The sequence below is a fragment of the Schistocerca serialis genome, chromosome 5 (genome assembly GCF_023864345.2).
Source record: "Schistocerca serialis cubense isolate TAMUIC-IGC-003099 chromosome 5, iqSchSeri2.2, whole genome shotgun sequence".
NCBI classification, from domain to species: Eukaryota; Metazoa; Arthropoda; class Insecta; order Orthoptera; family Acrididae; genus Schistocerca; species Schistocerca serialis.
In genome coordinates this window covers 362,225,878-362,234,314 of record NC_064642.1, presented here as the reverse complement: position 1 = coordinate 362,234,314, position 8,437 = coordinate 362,225,878, and the positions used below count along the sequence as shown (strand labels likewise).

The 8,437-nt window shown below is 44.7% G+C and overlaps 1 pseudogene; it reads left to right on the top strand.

The window, feature by feature from the left end:
* The first annotated feature begins 7,453 nt into the window (after positions 1–7,453).
* On the top strand, positions 7,454–7,571 carry LOC126483008 (5S ribosomal RNA; annotated as a pseudogene).
* Positions 7,572–8,437: the final 866 nt, after the last annotated feature.

Genomic DNA, 8,437 nt, shown 5'->3' with positions numbered 1-8,437 from the left:
TAAATTTTTAAATTCCTTTAATAATTATAAGAAACACTGAAAATAAAAATTTTTGCCCCTCGAAGCCCTTAGATGTGCAACCTCCAACTGAAGCCATGCATCGTTGCAGCCGTTTAGCAATTTCGAGTGGTGCTAAGCTTTTCATCTTTACTAACTATTTGTACCCGACGTCCTAAACAACCAGTTTCTCAAATTATAATTTTTGTTTCCATCCCTACAATTTTCTCTTTTATCGACCTTTACAGTTCAAAGTTGACAAGTCCTGTGTCTTAGTATATGTCCCATCACACAGTTTAATTTCTCTTTATGGTAAGTGTTTACGATGGATTTTTCCATCGCCTTTGGTTTCTAGGACTTCTTCAGTTAGCAGTTTACATGTTCACTTAAAGTTACTTCTTTAGTGCCTGTATCAAAGCGCATTCGTCGTAAGCGAACCTCAAAGTGTTGCATCAGCTTTGCTGCGGCAGGCTTTAAAGAGGAACGTACATGTCGGCCACTGACTGACTGAAGAGAAGGTGGTTCTTTCGAAGTTCAGATAACTTCAAATGTAAAAATAAAACATTTATTACACTGATTTTGTACATAAAAATATGATAAAGTAGATGTATAACTTTTGAAGTTATATAGCATTTGTACACTCGGCAGAGCCATGAGCCTGGCTAGATATTAACACTGTAAGTTTTTTAATGGCCAAAAGCAGAATGTGTCAGTAAGGAAACACCTCACAATAACATGGCGCAAGGTCTTTTACATGGAGCAGTCGCGTCATTCTGTACCCGATATGATGTCGTGCGTAACATTTATTCAGCATGAGTTGAGCTTACTGCCGCTTGCTCGACCACGAATACCGCTGGTATGCTCTTTGCGCTGTATACTAATGTGCTACGAATAACGTTTCGTTTCTCAATTGGTGCCTGCAAATCTGCTAACATCGTTTGTATAGAGTACACGATAACCTGTTAGTTATATGAGCGATAGCTGCGTATAATTAATCTGACATTGGGTATAAACATGATAAAACGAGAACAAATTTTTGATTTTAGTGATGGAAATCTGCAAATTAATCAAAACAATGTTTACGAAAATCGTGATTACCTTCTCGTCACATTTCTTCTTCGTTATGAAACGGTTACCAGTTTATTAGCTTTTAAAGTGACCATCATCACGAACGAACATGTTCGGTAGCTCTAAGGTGCTCATGAAATGGAAGTTCAGTTCCTTTTTACTTTCACGTACTAGGACCGAGCACTGCGTCAACAGTCGACAGTCGCGCATATACTTGTAGTCTTTTTACAGGCGCGAAAGGTATACAGATCGATAACAAGCGCGCTTTTGAATGCCAACTACTGCCGGAAGGGCACAAAATTTTATTAAAACTCGCAGCAGCGAACAGCTATGGGCTATAATAAACTGCATTGAGATGAAAGGCAAATTACACACACAATACACACAATTCCATACGCGTACATACAGTATATACATACATATGGTTTGAATTTTTGTTTGGGGGCAAAGGCCAACATTATCAAGGAAATAAATCAAAATAGTTCCAATCCTCTGGTTCCAATCAATGTATTTGGGTTGTTTCCCTTGGTTATCAGGCAAAGCTGGGGCAGGTAAATCTCTCATAAATATTCCTAATCCGGGCTCCGCCTGCCCCACCCTCAACTTACTGAGACATTTGGCTCAATAGAGCCGCGACTCTGAAGTGAGCCGAAATTGAAACAGCTATACCACCGGAAAAAAATGATATACCCTTTTAGAGGATTCCAAATCACTCAAAATTTATTGTAGCAACAATGCACATTTGACACATGAAATGACTACATTTACAGATTAATAGCACAAACGGTTCTGAGATACCAGGTATATTCATACTCAAACACCCATATTAGTATGTGGTGTAGCCTAAATGAGCGGCAATGCAGGTGCAGTTTCTGGTTTCCATTAAATCGTACAGATGGCGAATATCGTTTTGGTATACGTTATGCCGCGCCTGCTCGGCCTGTTCACCTAGTTATTTAAAATTTGTTGGTTGACAAGTCGCACGAGTCACTTCTAAACCCATCATATCTCACACATGCTCCATTGGATACAAGTCAGGAAATCGTGCAGTTCAAGGAAACAGCTGCACGTCTTGCAGAGTTCGTTGAGTTTCACGGGAAGAACACGTCACCTTTCTGCTGCAAGAATGGCAAAAGAACGGATCTAACAACATCTTGCATGTACGAAGCCCTGGTTAGTGTTCCCTCCAGAAACACGAAAGGTGAACGAGAGTTGTAGCTTATCGCACCCCGTTCCATAAGACCTTCGGTGGGGTTAGTGAGTCTTGGACGAATGCACTCTACGAGGCAGTGCTCACCAGGTCTACATCGTACGAGCAAACGAATTTCACTTGCGTGCGGGCAGAACATGCTTTCATCATTGAAGATCATGGTCCGCAGTTCCATCGCCCAGGTGATCCTCTGATCCTCTGATAACACCAGTTGAGCCACGCACGTCGATGCTGTGGCTTGATTGGAAGACGGGCTAGTGATGTCCATGTTGACATGTCTGGGCTCATAAGCTCTCTTTATCTGTGCTGAGGAAGCTGTACGATTTGCCTCTACTGCCCTTACAGTATGACGATTTTGGCGGGCGTCTGTGCAGTGTGGACGTCCACAACCTTGTCTACAGTGTGAGAATGTTCACGTGACCAATGATACCAGCATCGTTGGACAACTGACGTAGAACGTCCAACTTGAGTGGCACTGTTCAAAATGAACCAACTCGGAAGGCCACAATTTGACCCCTTTCAAACTCGGCCGTAGGAAGCACGAGTTGCCTCCTTGTTTCATACGTTTGCAGCACACTAACTCTTGCTGCTAGCATTCCCATTGAAGGGTAGACACGGATGACGCTCTGGTAGCTATGCCACCCTCGCTATCTGTTGGCGGACGACGTTGAAACCATTATCAGTACTCCTACTGTCCCTCAGGTGGCATTTGCCGTAATTGGATCAAAATCGACGTCGTCTTTCCAGGTGTACTAACTTTTGTTTCCGGCAGTGTAGCTCTACTTCTTGAAGTCTAGAATAAAAAGTATAAAATGGCTTACATTGCTTCCACACAGCACGCAGCCTGGTGGTCACTGAAATAACCCAAGAAAAGGTATCGAGTTTACTCTTGTAAACGGGCGCAGGCACTGAGATTGCTGCGACAATGTGATGGTGTGCCATCGTGTATGTACCAAGTTTTCCAGTCTATTTAATCTCTGTGGTGGCACCTATGGCACTGTTGGTCAATCACCACACATTAATTAAGAACCGGAAGTGATGGATGCCCTCTTCTGCAGTTACAGGATAATTTTCATCAGTTCGCACGTACTGGCTATGAAACTTCACACCTACATCTCTCGTGATACCTGCATACTCAGTGCTTTAGATAGCCACCACACTTTTATAAGAATCATTGATCGCTGTTCAATCTTTCACGATGCTCTTGTGGTCTTACGACTTGGGTTCACTGAAGATGGGATCGATACAACTGAAGCACACAGGCAAGATGATGACTTACGCCTGCCGCTGCTACTAATCGATGCACATAATTTTCGTCCACTATACAGGGCGAAAACAAACTCCCGCACTGGGCAGTCGGCATACGATTCCTCATCCCAATTCAAGTCAAAAGTGTATCTAGCTAAATCCAGTCCCGCCAACTGGTTTAACAGAAATTCGATTTAAAAAAGGAGGCTACACCAACACAATAACTACATGCAGAGTGGTCAAGAACAAATAACATGAACTCTGTGCTATGGTGGAAGTGTCCCGTTAGCTCAGAGAGACGAGGCAATGTCGTGGGTAAGGTTATGAAGAATAGCCGAATTTCAAATGGTTCAAATGGCTCTGAGCACCATGGGACTTAACATCTGAGGTCATCAGTCCCCTACAACTTAGAGCTACTTAAACCTAACTAGCCTAAGGACATCACACACATCCATGCCCGAGGCAGGATTCGAACCTGCGACCGTAGCGGTCGCGCGGTTCCAGACTGAGGCGCCTAGAATCGCTCGGCCGCACCAGCCGGCAGCCAAATTTCGAGTCGCGTTCACAACAAACTTTTTTTTTCAATTAAACCATTAAATTGTATCCAGTTTACATCTCCACAGTGCGGTGTTACTGTTACCTTTATTTAAAAGTTAAGATATAACATGAACTTCATACAGACGTAAACGACCACTTTGTTTCATCCACGATACAAATAAAGCCAATAGGAAACAGGTAGGCCACGCTAGATTGCAGATTATATTACGCACAGTAATTCCATTCTGTACGTTTGATGTCCAGCCTTACTTTCACACAGCCGCTACGTACTCGTACGAGCAATGTTCACGTTAGAGAAGATGTTCAAAGTAATCACCTTGCATTTGCAGATAAATCTCCACTCGCTGGATCATACTTTCTTCCACCCTACGCAACACACCTTCATCCACCACTGCACGCGAGCTATTAGGCTGTGTACATCCATAGGTGGAGTACTATAAACTTGTGTCCCTACAAATCAAAATCTAGTGGGTTAAGATCTGGGAAAACTGGAGGCCAGAACTTCCACGACCAATCCATTTCCCTGGAAAAGCTTCATTTAAATAGTTATGCACATTCGTTCCAACGATCCAACATGTGGCGGTGCACCACCATGATGAAACCATAGCTGCCGTCGAACACCAAGTAGAACGTTTTCTAATGCGTCAAGCAAAGTACTGCATTCAACTTGGTTCGCAATATGTAAAGAGTAAAGGCCCGGAAGCACTCCTCCCACGACTCCAGCCCACATGCACATGCCAAAGCGTGCTTGAAAGCCACGGTCATGGGTCAGAAGTGTGTTGTGTTCTGACGAGTAATGGCTGTTGTGGCGGTTGAAAATACTTTCACGAGTGAAGATAGATTCGTCAGTCCATATCGCATTATTTATAAAAATGTTGGGTATCTTCCACCTGGTGCAAAAGCATTCACAAAACTGTACTCGTCGAATGTGGTCGTCTGGCCGCTGGTGTTGAGTTAACGTGTACTGATATGCAATTCTTCATCGTGCAGTATCTCAACAACCAATCTTTGAGATACATGGAAATGCCTTGCAGTATCACGGGTACTTCCCAGAGGCGATTGTTGAATGGTTCCAGGAATCGCGTGCTCTGTTTGTGGAATAGTTCTAGTCCTTGGACGACCTCTGTCCACTCATTGTGGGAGGAGATTACAGGTTTTCCGAAAGCGTTGCTCCACACTCTTAACGGGATGGCGCCGTCGAGGGTACCATGCAGCATGCATACGAGTAGCAGCAGCAACAGCAGCTTGGTTATCGGATGCGCGGAGCATCAAAATCATATTTCCATATTCATTGTTTGGGTACACCATAGGGAGGCCGCCCTACATGACCCTGACAGGGCCAGTTATGACTGTGCACTGCGTAGTTAGTAGACACATGCATGCAGTTGAATGGAACCCACTGTCCCACAGTAATGTGGTAGGCTATTGTCGTTTGACAAAACGACGTCCTGCTTACAAACGACGAGAAATAGGGAACAGACGTCTAAAAAATAAAAAATATAAGGATTCGAACAATAGCACCATGATGGATATCGGATTGATGTTCCTGCAACCTACTAAAGTGCGCTACCACGGCTGGGACGGTAGCGTGGCGTGACCCGCATTCCTTTCTGCACTACTGGCCATTAAAATTGCTACACCAAGAAGAAATGCATATGAAAAACGGGTATTCATTGGAAAAATATATTATACTAGAACTGACATGTGATAACATTTTCACGCAATTTGGGTGCATAGATCCTGAGAAATCAGTACCCAGAACAACCACCTCTGGCCGTCATAACGGCCTAGATACGCCTGGGCATTGAGTCAAACAGAGCTTGGATGGCGTGTACAGGTACAGCTGCCCATGCAGCTTCAACACGATACCACAATTCACCAAGAGTTGTGACTGGCGTAATGTGACGAGCAAGTTGCTCGGCCACCATTGATCAGACGTTATCAGTTGGTGAGAGATCTGGAGAATGTGCTGGCCAGGGCAGTAGTCGAACATTTTCTGTGTCCAGAAAGGCCCGTACAGGACCTGCAACATGCGGTCGTGCATTATCCTGCTGAAATGTAGGGTTTCGCAGGGATTGAATGGAGAGTAGAGCCACGGGTCGTAACACATCTGAAATGTAACGTCCACTGTTCAAAATGCGGGCAATGCAAACAATAGGTGACCGAGACGTGTAACCAATGGCACCCCATACCATCACGCCGGGTGATACGCCAGTATGACGATGACGAATACATGCTTCCAATGTGCATTCTCCGCGATGTCACCAAACACTGATGCGACCGTCATGATGCTGTAAACAAAACCTGGATTCATCCGAAAAAATGACGTTTTGTCATTCGTGCACCGTTGTTCGTCGATGAGTACACCATCGCAGGCCCTACTGTCTGTGACGCAGCGTCAAGGGTAACCGCAGCCGTGGTCTCCGAGCTGATAGTCCATGCTGCTGCAAACGTCGTCGAACTGTTCGTGCAGATGGTTGTTGTCTTGCAAACGTCCCCATCTGTTGACTCAGGCATCGCGACGTGGCTGCACGATCCGTTACAGCCATGCGGATAAGATGCCTGTCATCTAAACTGCTAGTGATACGAGGCCGTTGGGATCCAGCACGGCGTTCCGTATTACCCTCCTGAACCCACCGATTCCATATTCTGCCAACAGTCATTGGATCTCGACCAACGCGAGCAGCAATGTCGCGATACGATAAACCGCAATCGCGAAAGGCTACAATCCGACCTTTATCAAAGTCGGAAACGTGATGGTACACATTTCTCCTCCTTACACGAGGCATCACAACAACGTTTCACCAGGAAACGCCGGTCAATTCCTGTTTGTGTTTGAGAAATCGGTTGGAAACTTTCCTCATGTCAGCACGTTGTAGGTGTCGCCACCGGCGCCAACCTTGTGTGAATGCTCTGAAAAGCTAACCATTTGCATATCACAGCATCTTCTTCCTCTCGGTTAAATTTCGCGTCTGTAGAACGTCATCTTCGTGGTGTAGCAATTTTAATGGCAAATGCACCTGATCTGATTTTGCTACATAAACTTATTTCTTGAATCTAGGAATCGCATGCCGACCCCCAAGTGCGGCATTTTTTCTTCACTTTGTGTGTGTGGCACAACTCCTCCATCTCAGGGACTGAGTGAGGCCCAACGCTATTAACTGTTAACCTTTTGAGGTGCTACACAACTATGTCCCAAAGACACTGAAAACTGGACCTAATAGATGGTACTCCACGACGTGGATATTTCTTTGTGTAGAGGACACAGACTAACAGGCTGCTTCCATTTGCTAATTCATAGCAAAAAAACATACATCCGTATCATTGGTGGAGTAGTAGGCTTGTAATTATGAAATACGTTGGAAAACAGAAGGCAATTGCCTTGCCGTAGTGCAAACACCGGTTCCCGTCCGATCACCGAAGTTAAGCGCTGTCGGGCGTCGCCAGCACTTGGATGGGTGACCATCCGGGCCGCCATGCGCTGTTGCCATTTTTCGGGGTGCACTCAGCCTCGTGATGCCAACTGAGGAGCTACTCGACCGAATAACAGCGGCTCCGGTCAAAGAAAACCATCTAACGACTGGGAGAGCGGTGTGCTGACCACGCGCCCCTCCTATTCGCATCCTCATCTGAGGATGATACGTCGGTCGCATGGTCCCGGTGGGCCACTTGTGGCCTGAAGACGGAATGCCTGCTTTTGGAAAACAGAAAAGAAAACGTACTGAACCATACGCACGCAATAACAGCACAATAACAGGAAACTCAAAAGTGAGGTCATTCATGTAAAAAGATAAGGTACCTACCATCATACAAAACCAGAGTCGCGATTAATTTACACTACAATAACGCACACTAACACAAGATAAACTACAATGTGAGATAACTCAGACCACACAATTTGCTACAAATTACCGCACCTAACTCTAATGCCCATCTGCAGTACTCGTGATACACAGCGGCATCTAAACAATTGACACAGTTGACGGAGCCTCAGTGCAACGAACCCGTTGATATTCGCAAACAAACGCATTTCAGCCCTTCCTATAAACAATCGCACTCTCAGAAAGTGTGCGTTTCTGCACCCACTATCATCAGACATCTCTCAAAATATTCGATACTTTTTTTTAACAGCCTATATTTCTGTTTGATTGCAAAACCTGCTCAACGAATATTATCGTCATTGACTGTCGGTCAAAGAGTCGTCAGTTACATAAAGGATTGTATATTAATCCTAGTCAGTTTGATCATTATTCGACTCCGGATTTCGTCAAGCAAATATTGGTCATCGAAGCATGTATTGAATTTTCTTAATACCTGTAACAATATAACTTCGTCCTTTACTAGAGAGTGCATAAA